The 14,709-nt window shown below is 45.9% G+C and overlaps 1 long non-coding RNA gene and 1 pseudogene across 1 annotated transcript in view; one reads left to right on the top strand and one right to left on the bottom strand.

Moving 5' to 3' along the window:
- The window catches only part of LOC109550235 (uncharacterized), a 110,973-nt gene extending 97,008 nt beyond the window's left edge, over positions 1-13,965 (bottom strand). Inside the window, exon 1 of the long non-coding RNA XR_002176673.3 lies at positions 13,808-13,965. This is a non-coding gene — a long non-coding RNA (uncharacterized lncRNA). The remainder of the gene's footprint in view (positions 1-13,807) is intronic.
- On the top strand, positions 970-2,419 carry LOC101337094 (TOM1-like protein 1 pseudogene; annotated as a pseudogene).
- Positions 13,966-14,709: the final 744 nt, after the last annotated feature.

Genomic DNA, 14,709 nt, shown 5'->3' with positions numbered 1-14,709 from the left:
ACACCCTGAGTAATCCCCTCACACACTGTTATCCATAGATACAAAGAAGTGACTTTATATCACTTCCAAGATGAGGTTACAAGCCTCTGTGGCTCAGAACAGAATGAGGGTTGCCAGGGGCTGGGGGTGGGGGAAAAGGGAGGTGTTTATCAAAGGGTACAAAGTTTCAGTCTGGCGAGATGAACGAATTCTGGAGAGCTATGTACAGCACGGCGACTACAGTTGACAATACTATATTGTACACTAGAAATTTGCTACGAGGGTAGATCTTAAGTGTTCTCGCCACACACGTACAAAAGGTGACTATGTGAGGTGGTGTCCATTAACTTGATTGTGGTGATCATTTCACAGTGTATACGTGTATCAAAACATCAGGTTGTATACCTTAGATATGTACAATTTTAGTTCGTCAATTATACCACGCAAAAGCTAAAAACCCAAAACACTGTGGCTGCCATCTTAGGCTCTGTCTTGGGCAGCCAGACCCTTGTAGACCAAATATGCCAAATTTTCAATCCCCACACACGATTCCAGGAGCTGAGAACAGAAACACTTTGAACTGGGACTGTATTTGTTTCCTGGGGCTGCCATAACAAAGTAGCCCGCACTGCATGGCGTAAACAATGAAAATGTATTGTCTCACAGTTCTGGAGGCCAGGAGTCTGAGATCAAAGCAACAATAGCAGGGTTGGTTCCTTCTGAGAGCTGTGAGGGAGAATCTGTGCCTGCCTCTCTCCCAGCTTCTGGTGCTCAGCCTGCAATTGTTGCCATTCCTTGGCTTAAAGAAACATCGCCCGGATCTCTGCCTGCACCTTCACATGGCGTTCTACCTGTGTGTGTCTATGTCCGAACTTCCCTTTTTTATAAGAACACCAGTCATGTTGGACTAGGACCAACCCCAATGACCTCATCTTAACTTGATTACCTCTGTAAAGACCCTATTTCCGGTTGGGAACAGTGGCGGAGGCCCGGGCTGGCTCCCTGCGCTACCATGGCGCTCGGGAAGAGTCACCAGGACCCGTTTGCAACCTCCGTGGGCCAGCACATAGAAAATGCTACAGTTGCTGGACTTCAGACTGAACACTGGGGCCAGTTTATGCACATCTGTGACATAATTAACACTGTTCACGATGGGCCAAAAGATGCAATAAAAGCTTTGAAGAAAAGGATTTCCAAAAACTACAATCATAAAGAAATCCAACTTACCTTGTCACTTATTGACATATGCATACAGAACTGTGGTCCAAGTTTCCAGTCTCTGATTGTGAAGAAGGAATTTGTTAAAGATAGTCTAGTTAAGCTGCTGAATCCCAGATATACCTTGCCAAGAGACATTCAGAATAGAATTCTGAATTTCATTAAGATGTGGTTGCAGGGTTTCCCAGGAGGTATGGATGTAAGTGAAGTGAAAGAAGTGTAAGGAAGATGTATTTCCTTAAGAAAGATGTTCAGTTTCCTCCATCAGATGCTGAAACAGCCAGGCAAGAGACTGCTCAGATCTCACCGAATCCACCACCATCTGTTCCTACTGCACCAGCTCTTTCTTCTGTAGTTCCCAAGAACTCCAGTATTACACTGGTTCCAGAACAGACTGGAAAACTGCACAGTGAATTGGATATGGTGTAAATGAATGTGAGAGTGATGTCTGCCATACTGATGGAGAATATTGCTGGGTCTAAAAACCGTGAAGACAAAGAGCTTCTGCAGAAACTTTATAAGACGGGTCGGGAGATGCAAGAGAGGATCATGGACCTGCTCGTGGTGGTGGAGAATGAAGATGTCACTGTTGAGCTAATTCAAGTGAATAAGGATTTTAGTAACACCACCCTTGGATATGAGAGGTTTACTCGAAACCAACAAAGGATTTTGGAGCAAAATAAGAACCAGGGGGAAGATGCCAATACTAGCAGTGAAACTTCTGCCCCATCCTCTGATCTCCTTGACCTAAGTCCCAGCCCTCCAACGCATAGGGAAACTCTGGGAGAATACAACACCCTGAATGCTCAGCTTTCAGACTTAAATTTCAGCTCTCCAAGTCCTGTTGTAACAAACAACTTGAAACCCAGTCTTCATCCACAGGTGGATTTGCTAGCCTCGGAAAATACAGAAACACCCGTTTGCCCAAAGGACCAGCCAAAACCTTGCCTCAGGTCATACATATGAGAGTTCTCTGGAATATTCAAATTCAGTATTACCACAGCCGGCTAGTCTACAGACCATTCCAGCGACACCAACAAAGCAGAGACCACCATCCTTGCCCAGCAATCAACCAGCGATGACAAAGAATGATTTCCAGCCATCCAGTTACTACGAGGTAATGGAGTTTGATCCATTAGCTCCTGCTGTCACCACAGAAGCTATTTATGAAGACACCGATGTATATCACTACAAAGGAGCTCAAAGTCACAGTGACTACTGAGGTGGAAGTAGATGACCAGCTCACTAGTGGCATTATGGGTGCCAATTCTCTAAAAGGTAGACCCTGTCGAGCTTTGAGACCCAGAAGTTAAGACATTCCAAAACATCAAAACCACGGTGGAACATTTTTCCTCTGTAGTAATGAAGTTCAAACAGGAGAGTAACTGTTCCAGAGTAACGTTTATGGTTCCTGACAGCAGCTGAAGCTTTATCTCAAAAGAACTTGGTTGTAACATATATTCACTTAAAACTTCAGCAGAAGAAAAATTCATGGTATTGAGGCCAACCAGGTTAAGTGTAGCACCTTATGTTCCACAGGCCTTCCTACATTTAGAAATCATCACAAGAGCTGGGATAAGAGTAGATGAAGACTGTTTCATTACAAAATGATTGTTAATAGATGAAAGCATGAATGTGAAAAACTATTATTCAGGAAGAATACTGAGTGTCTTCATTTAACTAAAGTTGAAAGTAGAAGTCAATTTGCACTTCTTTATAAATAATACTCTTGTTTAGAATTATGAATTGTAAAAGCCTTGATGATTGTAGTTTAATTATATTTCAGGTACCCTCATCTTGACCTCCATTGAGGTCAATGGATTTTACATTGGTTGCCTTTAAATATAATTCTTTATAATACTAAATGCTCTTTGTTTTTCTTTTTTGGAAGAAAGACTTCTGGAAAACATTCAGAATAAATTGTACTTTGGTTTGTCATAAATTACAATGACAAATAAATTACCATTAAAACAAAAACAAAAAAAAATACCCTATTTCCAAATAAAGTCACTTGCTGAGGTACGGGGGTTAGGACTCCAACATATTTGGGGGGGGGGCATAATTTAATCCTTAACAGGGATGTTGCAGATTACTGGGATAAGTTGAAGGAAGTCTTTTAGAATCTCCCAGAAGTGATTACAGTGTCCAGATGGCTCTTACAATGTGCCCTGGGCAGTTAAGGAGGCAGAAACTAAGCAATTCCCCTGGTGTTAAAGTGAGAAGCCACATGATTCTTTCCATGTTGGTACTGGCAAGAAAACAACCCCCCTTTAATGGGTGCTGTGGGTGTGGTTTTCTTCAGCACCCAGTTAGTTTGCTGGGGATGTCCTAACAAAGTATCACAGACTGTGCGACTTAAACAACAGAAACTTATTTCTCACAGTTCTGGAGGCTGGAAGTCCAAGATCAAGGTGCCAGCAGGGCTGGTTTCTCCTGACACCTCTCTCAGCTTGCAGATGGCTCTCTTCCCTCCGTGTCCTCACATGGTCTTTTCGGCTGTGAGCACACACCCCTGGCTCTATTCTTATAAGGACGCCGTCCAATCAGGTTAGGACCCACCCTAACAGCCTCGTTTTAACTCAATCACGGTTAAAGACCTTGCCCTGTTAAAGACCTTATCTCCAGACCTTGCCCTGTTAAAGACCTTATCTCCAAATATGGTTACATTCTCGGATACTGGGGGTTGGTTCTGCCCCGGGGACACTAGGGGGAGACTCCCTCCTGGATGGACGTGTCTTTAGTCCAGACCATCCAGAATGTCTCCTGACCTTTTATAGTCCCGTGCCAGCACCCCGCCTTTCGGTGTGTGCGGTTCCCTGCCTGGCAGGTTCCTGCATCCGTTGCCAGGTCTGGAGGGAGGGCTCTGAGAAGGCTGTTCTTTCTCTGCTATCAGGGTGGAGCAGCCTCGGGCCCCTTGGGCCAAGCAAAGAGTACTTCTGTTTTGACTCTTCGTTTTCTCACATTTTCCCTTTAAACACAGCCTGTCTTATATCTCCCTTTCTTATTTTCGTTTCTAACCCCCTCTGTTCCTCTTCAATGTAATTTTAAAGTGAAAACACATGGTCGCAAACCGGCGTCTCCCCATTTACTCAGCTGCACCTACTTATTCAATTTAAACTGGAAGGCTAGTTTACAAACTTTCAAAAATAAGTCCTGGGCCAACGTGGAGAACTGTATAAACACAGGTCTAATTTCATTTCTACTTGTTTCTTCTTTTTTTTGTCTCTCTCTTGCAAATGACCTTCCTAGTATAAAAGCCAAAACACATGCATGCACACACACATACACACTTTTTCTTTCTGGAAGTTTCTCCTTGATTTCTAATTCTGTAACAAAATAAACAGGTCTTGAACAGAAATTGAAAGTTTTTAAGAGACAGTTTCCAGCAAACTGTCAATTAACATTAGTGACATCATTCAACACAATATCCAGTTTAAAGGGCTTCAGGACAGAGTGTTTGATTGTTAGAAAAATGACTAACTGAGTAAGTGAATTCTGCTTTTTCTCCACGAAAGACACATACATACTAGTTTGTCTAACTGTTAATCCTAATCCTTTTTCACTTTTGGAAGGAAAGGAAGACAGCTTTGGAAAATAGGGCAAAGGACATAATTTTTGGCAGTAGAGCTGTTCATATTTTGGTACAAGGGAACCAAAATGAGAAAATTAACCCTGAAAAACTCTGGAAATCGACTCAAGTTGCTTTTTCCTAAAATGACCCATACTGTAGCCATATAAGTTCCTTATTTGACCCTACCCAGTCACATTATTTTGATTGTGAGCACACAGAATGACCAAAAAGTCCTATTGAACTATAATGTATTAGTTTTCTTCCATTTGTAGGGCTTAGGACTATACATTTTCACATATCTTATGTGACCCTCACAAAAACCCTGTTAAGGAACTTGCCCAAGATCACTACAGCAGATAAGCTGTAGACGATTCAAAGCCATGTCTTGTGAAGGCGAAGGCAATGCTTCTTCCTCTCAACTGGGAGGTATATACAAGTCTGGGGTTTTGTCATATGCTTGAATGTCACAAATGACCTTCCACACAGCAATAGTCTTGTTTTGGACTGAATTGTATCTTCCTCAAATTCATATGTTGAAGCCCTAATCCCAATGTGACTGTATTTGGAGATGGGGACTTTAGGGAGGCATTTAAGGATAAATGAGGTCATAAGGGTGGGCCCTAATCCAGTAGGACTGGTGTCCTTATAGGAATAAGAAGAGATGCCAGAAATCCATCCCCCACCCCCTCCCCCCAGCACGCAGAGAGAAAAGGCCATGTGAGGACACAGCAAGAGGGCGGTTGTCTACAAGCCAGGAAGAAAGAAAACAACCCTAACCCTGATGTTAGACTTCTAGCTTCCAGAACTGTGAAAAAATTAATTTCTGTTGTTTACGCCCCTCAGTCTGGGGTATTCTGTTATGGCAGCCTGAGCTGATTAATACAGTTCTGTTGGAGACTCCTGGCTGGGGGATACTTCCCTAGTTTTACCCCATCTAGGGAACCGGATGCTTGTCCTTCATGGTGCCATAAATTCCTGTCTGTACAGAGGCCTCTATGACAAAATGTGGAGACTTTCTTGAACTTAAGACTTTAGGTAAGAAATGAAAGATTAGATGGCTGGACCCACACTTGGAAATGAAAACCATAGTCACATAACGTAAAAACCACTACTAATAAGGCAGTGGAATTATAAAATTAGCCTCTATTTCTTGCTTGATTTAAAAAATGGGTCGAAACCCTTCACCAGGTGTGACTTAGGGTGTTACTCTGATGAGACATAAGTTCTGCCACCTTCACCCTCGTGTAAGTCCCCCTGCTTTTGTCCCAGTCCAGCCCATATCGCAATGGCAGGTTTGTATGTCAGGATGTTTTTTCATGCATGAGAATTCAGTCCATAGTTGTGTAATTGTTAGGGTTCATTTTCAGAATGCCATCTTATAAACATTATTTCTAAGGAGATTTCCTCCTTGCTGTATTTTCTGCTGAACATTTAAAATTGGCTAGTCATTGTTTCCTTCTCAGTCAGCCGGACGATTCTCTGTTCTGGCCTGTTGATAGTCTGCTCTACCTCACTAGCTTTTGAGCATGAGAGCAGTTCCTGACTGGGGTCCATCAGAAAACAGATCCCCTATTTGAGCCAAAACCCTCGCTGTGTGATGTCATTTCACATCCCTCCAACTGCAGGCATTCAGGGGTGCTTTTATCAGCACTTTCCTTTCCCTGGTCCTAAAAGGACTTCCCTCTGTGTACATGAGTCTCAGTCCTCCAGTTCTTGGTTTGGTAACGACCAGAAACAAAAACAAGTCTGAGCAGGTTGGAGGTAACAACAAATACAACATCCAAGAAGTTTCTCCTGAGTTTACTACATCTAATTTTTTTTTTTTTTTTTTTTTTTGCCTAAGCATAACTTACAATGTACAACAGATGGTAAAGGGAAACCTAGAGTTTGAGTTTCTTCAGCTAATAAACAAGATGGCATTAGGGGTATAGTGGGCTGTGGTACGTTTTAGTAATGAATGTTGTGGAAGGAGAGATTCCCTGCTGACAATCCTGAAGGCTGACTGATCCAGGACAACTGTCCAGTCTGGGACCTGGTCACTTTCCCCATCTGATCAACTGCCTAAAACTGAACAAAGTCCCAAGAAAAGAAATTTTGTATTTAAACTGTTTACTGGCTCGTTTTCTTTTTCTTTTTTTGGAAACTGGGGATTGGCAAATGACCTTAGAGTAGTAGCATTTTTCATAAAATATAGCTCTCTGGATTCATGACTCAGTTTTGTTTTTTTTGGGGCCTGTAGTGACCTCCCTTAGGTTTTTGTCGACTCCAACATTTTTAGATGTTTTGTAGCGGCATGGTTTTTGAATAGTTAAACCTCCATATTGCCAAAAAAGAGTTGAAATGGTTTGCTCTGATTTTTGCCCAAATTTTTACCTCTGTTTACTCCTTCAATTATGTGCCTTTCCTTATAAGTTCAAAATATAATCTTTTACTCAATTTTCTCAAAGGGTTACCCCAATATCCATATGCCAATATCTCACATGCCTTTTCATTTACTTCAATAGCTCCCACTCTAAACCTGTGCCAGTTTTCTCCTTAGAACTTCAGGTCTGGATTTCTCATCACAGTATATAAGGAACAACTGGATCTCATTCCCAGACATGGAGAAGTTCCACACTGCCTTTTACCTCATGTAGAAAACCTGAGGAGGATAATGCAACAACTTTGCATTTCTCCTTGGCCTGTCTATGGATCAAACATTAATGCTCTTATAAAATCTGCATTCTACTTACAAAAATCAATGTAAACACTCATGATCCTCTTACTTTGTAGATAGATATTTGAGGTTCTGTGAAATAGGGATTTTCTTTTTCTTTCTATGTCCCTCATTTTCAGTTCATAAATAGATGATCTGGTCTCACATTTAGATGAACTGGTTGGAGCCCCTTTGTCAAATTAAGTAGGAAGATGGTATTCTTCTATTAATTAATTAATTGTGACGCTTTTGATATTGAGGTCCCTCCCGTAAGAAACAGATACTCTCTAAGGAAAACTGGGGCTCCTGGTACCAGTGGAATTGTTCATTTTACCCAGTACTAGTTTGTTCTGCTTCCAGGGTCAGAGCCAGGGGTATGGTTGTAGGTTTCAATGAAGTAATTTTTTTTTTGTAAGAAGAAGAGCGAAACATTTCAGATCTGTCCAACCACGGGGCAAGCTCCCTCGGAAAGCTCTGTGCTTGCCATCCCCCCCACAGGACCAGGTAGGAGGCTCCTGTCGGGAGGCCCATGAAGTCCATGCTAGTGACGAGGAGGAAAATGCACTTTCATAACCAGAAAGACAAGGCTTGTTTCCACCTTCATTACAACCTATCAGTGAAATTTAAGAGGAAACCAACAACTCACCACCCAACACAGGCACCTGCAGGCTCCAATATTCATTTCTGAGTCCCTAAAGGAAACCCATATGTTCAGATTTGGGGGACACAGCAGAGACTCTGCTGCCTGAATCCCACGTGCCCTGGGATGCTCCTGAAGTTATGAGGGCCGAGTTGGGCACCATGTAGTATCCGCTTTCAGAACTGCTCAACTGAGCCACCTCTTCTGACTGTCTGTGCACCTGCTAAGAGCCACGTGCTTCCTGAGGAGCCCCTGGCTTTGCCTGCACACGCCCTCTGTGAGACCATGACACCCAAGGGGTAGCAATTCCCCAAGAGTGGGAGGTCACTGCCTCTCCTTCCTCACATCCTCTTCTCAGCTAAAACCCCCATCTTTCAGGTCTCAGCTTCCTGTCACCACCTCTTGCAGGCAGCCTACCCCAGTGCCAGCCCTGGACAGGGGTCCCCCTCTGCTCCTTGCACTGTGCCCGCAACTGTACTGAAGTGGTGATCACAAGACCGGCTGGCTTTGGGATTCTGGCTTCCCGTATGCTATTGAAAACAGGGTTGCGGTATTTCTGTTGGTATAATACTGCTTTTCAGAATTCAATCTGAAGTCATATTCATTTATACCTTGATATGCACTTACGTAAAATAGAGACATACTGTCTTTAGGTCTCAAGTGGAACAAAAGTGCAGGTGTTTATGTTTAGAAAGTGCTCTGATCACCTCCCCTCTTGGTTTCAAACCCTTCCCAGAAGCTCTCCCTTTAATTCCCGTCATTTTAGTTTTTTCATGTCTCCTCAAAGCAGTTTTGGGCTCCAATCTACTTCAATAGGCTACAGAATCACGTAGAATAAGGGTGGGGTGGAAAGACACAGTTAAGCAAACAGGAGAAGGATGTGGTGAGGGGATCAGGAGAGAGAGGGTGTGGGGGGAAGGGAAAGAGAAGGGGGAAAGGGGGAGGGGGAAGGAGAGGAAGGGGAGCAAAGAGGGGGAAGTTCCCGGACCCCGTTCCCAGCCCTTCAGCTGGAGCCAGACACTGCCCTTCTCCCAGAGGGGGTCCCTTCTCTCCCCTCCCCTCTCTACTCCACCCCTGTCTGTTTTCCTTCTGAACTGAAACCAGTTCCTTCGGGCCTGATCTCTCTTGCCCGGGACAATTATATCAGCCTGGACCTTCTTTCCTGATCCTCCTACGTGAAGAAAGCAGCTGAAAGGACTGAGGAGCCTCAGCTGGGCCCTACACTGCTCTTAGCAAGAACAGAGACTGGGGACTAGTTTGGAATATAGTTATTTAACTATTGGTGCAACCGTTTGGATATAGCTTATTTAAAAATAAAATATGAGCATCAACACAGCCTTTTCAGGACCCCACGCTGCAGCACCATGGAATTAGAGACCTGGATTGCCATCTTCCTGCATTCCTCACAACTGTCATGCTTGGGACCGCAGTGGGGAGTGGCCCCTGAGTCTCCCCACCGCACTGTCACCCCTGCTCCGAACCCAGGGCCTTGCACAGAACTTGGCTACTACAGAAAAAGTCAAATAAAAACTGCACTTGCGTGTGCTATAAAACCATTGCTCCTTTGATTCCTCGGTGTCCCACATATAAAGAGGAATTAATTCCAAGTTTATTGTGAGGAAAGCTTTGTGTGTGGCCTTCAACAAGATCACTGGCCTCTCAGGCCCCTTCTGTGAACAATAGGAATGATGATGTCCACCTTATGTGGCTGTTCTGAGGATAAGAAACAGTGCATTTCAGTCACAAAACAACATGGGCACCCAGTGGGCACTCAACGGGGCTGGTAGCCATCAGTCACTGTAGGTGCTCTGCTTCCCTCTTTTGTTTTTGGCTGGCGCTGCCTGAAACTCCAGAGGAATTTGAAGTTCAGTCACAGCAGCTGTGATCATCATTTTGGTTAGCATAGTTGCTTCTCTTCCTACTTCCTACTGTTCTCTATTTTTAAATCCCGGCGTATGGACATGTGCTTTGTGAATGTTATCATTCTCACCCTAGGCCAGTCATTTCAACTACTCCATCTCCGTGAGGACGGCAAAGGTCTCCCATTTTCTCACATAAAACAAAAGGCAAGAATGACAAACCAGCACACAAACAAAACCCTGCAACACCCACGATGCTCTCGGTGAGAACCTGCACTTGCTGAGTGCTCGGGGGTCTCTGGGCCACCCCTGGGCCAGGGGCAGTGCTGCCTCATCGCCTTTCTTCCCGAAACAACCCTTTGCAGGTGACCTGGGCTTCCACTTTCCCTTGGTGCTTAGCCTCTGGGGGGGTGGGGGTGGGGTCTTTCCTTTTGTGCCAGCTCAGCAATGCATTTAAAACAGGGTTTTAGTATTTGATCCAACATCATAGTTGTTCTATTTGGGAAGGGCCTTCAGGGAGCCTGGTCTACCATCCAGCCTGAAATGGAGATGGCTTTCCGGTACCTCTCCCACAAATCACTCCTCTGTTTCAATTACCCAGAATTGGTTTTCTCTGCTTGTAAGTAAGAAACCTGGCTGATGGAGGGGAGGCCCTTCTCCAAGACCCTTGGGGCTTCCCTCTCCTTCTGGTGACCCTGGGAAGGAGGTGAGGGCAGGATTTGCCCATAGGGCCAGGATTTGGGGTACTTACACCCCCTCTACCCAGCCTCTGCTAGGATTTCAGAAAACAATATTTCAAAAACATTTCAGGCGGTAACTTTACTTGATCAAGAAAGACGTGAAAAACGATTATCTACAGTTTCCATAATTTCATTTGAAAGGAAATGTTTAGCCCACATAAGAGACATCATCTCAGAATAAGAATAATTGAGCAATGTTAGCTTTAGGACAAGATCGATCTCTGGCCTTTGATTTCACTTTAGACCAATGACATCTTCATCCTGGGCCTTCAGATCAGGCTTTCGAAGTGCCGGCCTCATTATGTGGGAGGGCACAGGGCCCACCCCTCCCCTGCCCTATGGCGGGGACAGAGCCTGGTTGCCTGCAGCTGATGATACTGGCAGTGCGTGCCCAGGGCCTCCCTCATCCCAGACTCTCCACCCCTGGGTGCTGGGTGGAGGGCAGGGGAGGAGGACCCAGTGGTTAAACAGCACTAGATCCAAACATATGTCTCTACTGGAGGCAGGGGAAGCCACGGGCTCAGCCCCACCCACAGAGAACACAGGTTCCCTCAAAACCCCCTGCTGCTCCTGGGAGGGTCCCCTGCTCACATTCCCTCCATCCAGTCCTGAGAGTCAGGGAAAGGGCTTGCTGAGCCCGGGCAGAGGGGGTACAAGTGCCCCAAACCCAGGCCCCATCGGCAAGTCCTGTTCTCACTTCCTTACTTACTGCCTGTGTGGCCAACCGAGGCAGAGGTCATGACCTATCTGGCCATCAGCAACCTAGTAGGACAGAGGAGTTGAGAGGACCAGATGACCTCTGCAGCCCCTCAACAACACCCTTAAGGGATCCTCCCCTTGGGCCCGTGGCCTGGCACCCCCAGCCCTACCCCCTGCTCTGGGCATGGAGAGCTTGACTCTTCCTGAGGTGACCAGCCTGAGGGGCGCTGGCTCAGACCGTGAAGCCCAGGGCCATTCTGCCTTCAGAATAATCCCTGTGGGAACCTCTTGCCATACAGAGGGGAGGAAAGTCTGTACAGAGGCCTCTGAGCTTCTAACCACAGGTTTTCCTACCAGGGTTTTGGCTCTAATCACCAACAGGGAAAACAGCTCATCATCCAAAAGAATGAACACTCAGAGGAGGCCCTGCTGAGAAGCAGGCTCTCCCAGCCGTGTTGAGCGGCTTCCCGTTTTGTTTCTGTGTGATCGGGAAGGGGCACCACAGAAGAACAGAACTCAAACAAACAAAATCTTTCTGTCTTACTAGGTGCTAACCAGAACTGAAATCCAGATTTATGTCTGCAGGTGGTGGCGGGAAGCTGCTGGCTCTGCCTCTCCCACAGAGAGCATAGATTCCATTCAAAAACACGCGCAGCTGTTCCTGTGAGTTTTGGCCACGTCATCAAAACACTCAACCTGGCACCTGAGGACTTCTCCGTTCGGGGGAATACCTCACAGAGAGGCAGCGCTTTGTGATTTGGAAAAAATGCAGCCTGCACAGGGCTTTCTCTATTGTACACCTGAAGAGCCAAACCTTACAAAGTTTCCATAACCTGCCCAAGGTCACCGAGCAGGGGAGCTAGGGCTCCGACCCAAGTCTTCAAGTCTCAAGCTTACTGTTTTTTTTCCCACATGACCCATGCATTTACTTACTCATTGGTTTATTCATTCATTCAATCAACAGTTTCAAGGGCTTAGCATGTCGGTTTACAGTCCAGTGGAAAAGACAGACACATAAATGACAGTGACAACGCAGTTTTGTGCTAAATGCCTGCAACGCCAGAAGGAAAAACCCTGGCAGTTTTGTTGTCATGTAGTGGAAGGGAGATGTGTGTCAGTGAGCCGTGAGAATACAGGGAGATGGTGCAAAAGGAGGGGTGTGTGCAAGCAACCCCGTGCACTGAGAGATGGGCACCAACTACACAGGGAGGGGGGCTTCGCGGAGGAGGTGATATGGAGTCAAGAAAAAAAAAAAAAGAGTGCTCATCGAGACAGGGCAGCCAAGATGGAAGACCTAAAAACCACAGGAGAAAGGGGCAAGCAGAGATGGCGGTCACCGGCTCTGAGCACAGGACTGGCTCAGGGCTGACAAATTCAGAGTCGTTGCAGGAGCCAGTGTGAGGCCAGGCATATTTTTAAGTTTTAAAAGAACATTTTTTAACTGAAGTATAACATACACACAGAAAAGGACACAAAACTTCACTGGGCCGCTCAGTGAATGTTCACAAGGTGAACGGACCTGCATAACACACGCAGCTCCTGAGAAGGAGCCCAACATGGCAGAACAGACCTCCAGCGCTCAGGAGCCCCGGCGTGGCCCTCACCAGTCATGACCTCCCATCGAGTAACCACGGTTCTGATTTCTGACAGCACATATCAGTTTCACCAGTCTTTGTACTTTACATAACATGGAACACGTACTCTCTTACGCTGGTATTTTTAAATCAACATCTATGTTTGATTACTGGGCACAAAGCTGCCAAGAGCATTCTTTTCCATGTCTTGCTGATGGATGGAAGCAGGGGTTTCCCTTGGATCTTTATCTAAACATGAGACCGTGGGGTCACACACAGGCAAGGAATATTCTTAGCTTTACTACCAAATTTGAATTTGTCACATTTTTCTAAGCAGAGATAGGGAGCTAGAGGCAGGGAACTGTATTAATTAAGGATGCTTTGATTTGATCTCAAGCACCAAAAAATACAGCTTTGATCAACTTGGGTCACTAGGGTGACCCAATCACTAGGGTCATCAGAAAGGAGGTGACATGGTGGGACCGGGATGGGTCCAGGAGGTCCCCAGGGGTCGAGTCCCAGTAAAAAAAAAAAAAAAGTCACATGACAGGTAGAGGAGGAAAAATTACCCCCGGAAGATCCACAGCAGATAAACAGGGAAAGGGATGTCAAACAGACGAAACGAAACACGCCCTAGACCGTGGACGGTGACGGCCACCTGCCGAGCGAGCTCTACTGAAGCTTGACTTATGCTGTAAACAACACAATGCAGATACTTTTATCCCCATTTTAACTGACGAGAGGACTAAAAAGTCACTTCCAGAGGAGCCCAGTAACGGGACCCTGCCCTTCAGCGGCCTGAAAGGCCCAGAATATGAGGAGAAGCTCTTACCTCAAATCATCTGTCAGCTCCGCTTCTCCCGACGGGATGAAGGTGGGTAGGGAGCAGAAATTTAAACACTTAAATACCACTTCTTTTGTAGCCTTGGGCGTTGCTATCATCGGTGAGTCCCTGAACCTTGACGGGAAAGGCCCACGGCTGTGACCGGGTCCCGTAGTTTGGCCGTAAACCTCTTTGCCGCAAATATTTTCGCTGCATAATTAATTGCCGTAAGGCAATTTTGTCGTAAAAGATAAACTAACTGACCTTTTGGTTTGACGCGTATAATACAAAAATCATGACAGATGATGATGATTTGCCCCAAGAGTTGCATTTCTTATTTTGAAACACATTACACTGGAGGAGAAAGAGGCCGAGGGCCTGGAAAGTGCAGAGTTGGACCCACATCTCCCATAGAACTCTGGAATTTCTATCAGCGGACGTGCGACACGTGACAATACGGCAGAGCACACAGCAGTGTAGAAGGCTTTCACTACCCAGTACAAAGCTCAGTGACAAATAGCATCCTAGTATTTAGAAACTGATGGCTGATACATCTTTTAATGAAGGAAGACACTTTATGGGGACTTCCCTGGTGGTGCAGTGGTTGAGAAGCCGCCTGCCGATGCCGGGACATGGGTTCGAGCCCTGGTCCGGGAAGATCCCACATGCCGCGGAGCAACTAAGCCCGTGCACCACATCTACTGATCCTGTGCTCTAGAGCCCTTGAGCCACAGCTGCTGAGCCCACGCACCACAACTACTGAAGCCTGTGCGCCTAGAGTCCGTGCTCCACAGCGGAGCGGCAGAGGGGCCCACTGCAGTGAGAGGCCCGCACACTGCGGCTAAGAGTGGCCTCCACTCGTGGCTACTAGAGAAGGCCCGCGTGCAGCAACGAAGACCCAACACAGCCAA

This window comes from Tursiops truncatus, chromosome 18 (genome assembly GCF_011762595.2).
Source record: "Tursiops truncatus isolate mTurTru1 chromosome 18, mTurTru1.mat.Y, whole genome shotgun sequence".
Lineage (NCBI taxonomy): Eukaryota > Metazoa > Chordata > Mammalia > Artiodactyla > Delphinidae > Tursiops > Tursiops truncatus.
This window is presented reverse-complemented; position numbering and strand designations above follow the sequence as displayed.